General features: G+C 52.8%; 1 long non-coding RNA gene across 1 annotated transcript in view; it reads right to left on the minus strand.

Moving 5' to 3' along the window:
- The window catches only part of LOC124029832, a 4,872-nt gene extending 3,467 nt beyond the window's left edge, over nucleotides 1-1,405 (minus strand). The window contains exon 1 of the long non-coding RNA XR_006837852.1: nucleotides 1,306-1,405. This is a non-coding gene — a long non-coding RNA (uncharacterized LOC124029832). The remainder of the gene's footprint in view (nucleotides 1-1,305) is intronic.
- Between the last annotated feature and the right edge of the window lie 1,504 nt (nucleotides 1,406-2,909).

The raw sequence follows: 2,909 nt of genomic DNA on the forward strand, positions 1-2,909 counted from the left end.
GCAGTCATCTGCCCTACTACTCACCTCCCTTTACACCAGGCTACTACCAACCTCTCTTTACACCAGGCAGTTATCTGCCCTACTTCCCACCTCTCTTTACACCAGGCAGTCATCTGCCCTACTACCCACCTCCCTTTACACCAGGCAGTCATCTGCCCTACTACCCACCTCCCTTTACACCAGGCAGGCAGTCATTTTTTTTACTACCCCACTCCCTTTACACCAGGCAGTCATCTGCCCTACTACCCACCTCCCTTTACACCAGGCAGTCATCTGCCCTACTACTCACCTCCCTTTACACCCAGGCAGTCATCTGCCCTACTACCCACCTCCCTTTACACCAGGCAGTCATCTGCCTACTACCCACCTCCCTTTACACCAGGCAGTTATCTGCCCTACTACCCACCTCTCTTTACACCAGGCTACTACCAACCTCTCTTTACACCAGGCTACTACCCACCTCTCTTTACACCAGGCAGTCATCTGCCCTACTACCCACCTCCCTTTACACCAGGCAGTCATCTGCCCTACTACCCACCTCCCTTTACACCAGGCAGTTATCTGCCTACTACCCACCTCTCTTTACACCAGGCAGTCATCTGCCCTACTACTCACCTCCCTTTACACCAGGCTACTACCAACCTCTCTTTACACCAGGCAGTTATCTGCCCTACTACCCACCTCCCTTTATACCAGGCAGTCATCTGCCCTACTACCCATCTCCCTTTACACCAAGCAGTATCCAGCTGTGTAGCTGTGTGTGTTTGGGGGAATTACCTGACTAGCTGACTGACTTCTAGTAGGTGAAAGACTAATGAACTAAGTCAAGCCCTCAAACAGTCTTGCGGTAAAGGTGATTTGATGAAGTTGAAAGAGGAGGAAGATATCATGGAGGAAGTTGAAGAATGCTGTGAGGGAGAGCGGCCAAACATGATGTCACTTCCTCCATGATACATTTGGTCCCAATGGGTCTAATCATCAGACTCATTATTTCGTGTTGGATTACACAGGTGTGTGTGTGTGTGTGTGTGTGTGTGTGTGTGTGTGTGTGTGTGTGTGTGTGTGTGTGTGTGTGTGTGTGTGTGTGTGTGTGTGTGTGTGTGTGTGTGTGTGTGTGTGTGTGTGTGTGTGTGTGTGTGTGTCCAGAGCACGTATGTGCGTGAAAGTTTGACCTTTTAGAAGTTTGTGCATGCATTTGTGTAAAATATAACGCACGTTAATTAAAACATGTTTTGTGCAGAAGTGTGTTTATGTGTCCATGTGAGCTGGTTTGCTCTGCGTGTCTACAGCCCCCAACAGTAGTACCTGGGGTTCTGGCGTGCTCCAGGTGTCCCAGTGCAGTCTGCTTGGTGATGCGATACACCAGTTCTCCAGGCTCACTGTCCTGGTCTGTAGCTGACAGCTGGAGAGGTCAGCTTCTTCACCGAGTTCTCATCCAACACCAGACCCTTATTCACTACCACAGAGGGAGGCAGGTGGTCCTCTGGGGGACAGGGGAACATGGGAACATGGGGGAACGGGGCACGGGGGAAAATTGGGGGTAGGGAGATGGGGGAACATGGGGACAGGGGAGATGGGGAACATGGGGAAGGGAGATGGGAACATGAGATGGGGAACATGGGGAGATGGGGAACATGGGGACAGGGGGAGATGGTGAACATGGGGAAGGGGAAGATGGGAAACATGGGGACAGGGGAGATGGGGAACATGGGGACAGGGGGAGATGGGGAACATGGGGGACAGGGGAGATGGGGAACATGGGGACAGGGGAGATGGGGAGATGGGGGAACATGGGGACAGGTGGAGATGGGGAAACATGGGGACAGGGGAGATGGGGAACATGGGGAAAGGGGAGATGGGGAACATGGGGACAGGGGAGATGGGGAACATGGGGACAGGGGAGATGGGGAACATGGGGACACGAAGAGATGGGGAACATGGGGGACAGGGAGATGGGGAACATGGGGAAGGGGAGATGGGGAACATGGGGATGGGGGGAGATGGGAACATGGGGAGATGCGGAACACGGGAGATGGGAACATGGGGACAGGGGGAACATGGGGAGATGGGAAACATGGGGAGATGGGGAACATGGGGAGATGGGGAACATGGGGGAGATGGGGAACATGGGGAGATGGGGAACACTTGCAGGGACAGGGGAGATGGGGAACATGGGGAGATGGGGAACATGGGGAGATGGGGAACATGGGGAAGGGGAGGCGAGAAGGAAGATGACAGATGGAATTAGAGATCAAAACCTGAGAGTGAAGATGTTTCAACCACATGGGAACAGAAATCCTCGAACAGACCACTGGTGATTATGGACCGCATCAGGAAAGGTCTCGGCTGGTGATCATGGACCGCATCAGGAAAGGTCTCGGCTTGTGATCATGGACCGCATCAGGAAAGAAGGCCTCGGCTGGTGATTATGGACCGCATCAGGAAAGAAGGCCTCAGCTGGTGATTATGGACCGCATCAGGAAAGGTCTCGGCTGGTGATCATGGACCGCATCAGGAAAGGTCTCGGCTGGTAATCATGGACCGCATCAGGAAAGAAGGCCTCGGCTGGTGATTATGGACCGCATCAGGAAAGAAGGTCTCGGCTGGTGATTATGGACCGCATCAGGAAAGAAGGCCTCAGCTGGTGATTATGGACCGCATCAGGAAAGAAGGTCTCGGCTGGTGATTATGGACCGCATCAGGAAAGAAGGCCTCAGCTGGTGATTATGGACCGCATCAGAAAGAAGGCCACCACTGCGGAGCAACTACCAGTAACAATTGGCCACTGACTGTTTTGAATTGATCGCCAGTACAGTGTTCCTTACATAAGAGGACACCATACAAAGTTACCTACCTAGTATACTGTTGTAGAAGGACTGATACCTACCTAGTATAGTGTTGTTGAAGGA

The sequence above is a fragment of the Oncorhynchus gorbuscha genome, unplaced genomic scaffold (genome assembly GCF_021184085.1).
Source record: "Oncorhynchus gorbuscha isolate QuinsamMale2020 ecotype Even-year unplaced genomic scaffold, OgorEven_v1.0 Un_scaffold_7847, whole genome shotgun sequence".
Classification (NCBI taxonomy): Eukaryota; Metazoa; Chordata; class Actinopteri; order Salmoniformes; family Salmonidae; genus Oncorhynchus; species Oncorhynchus gorbuscha.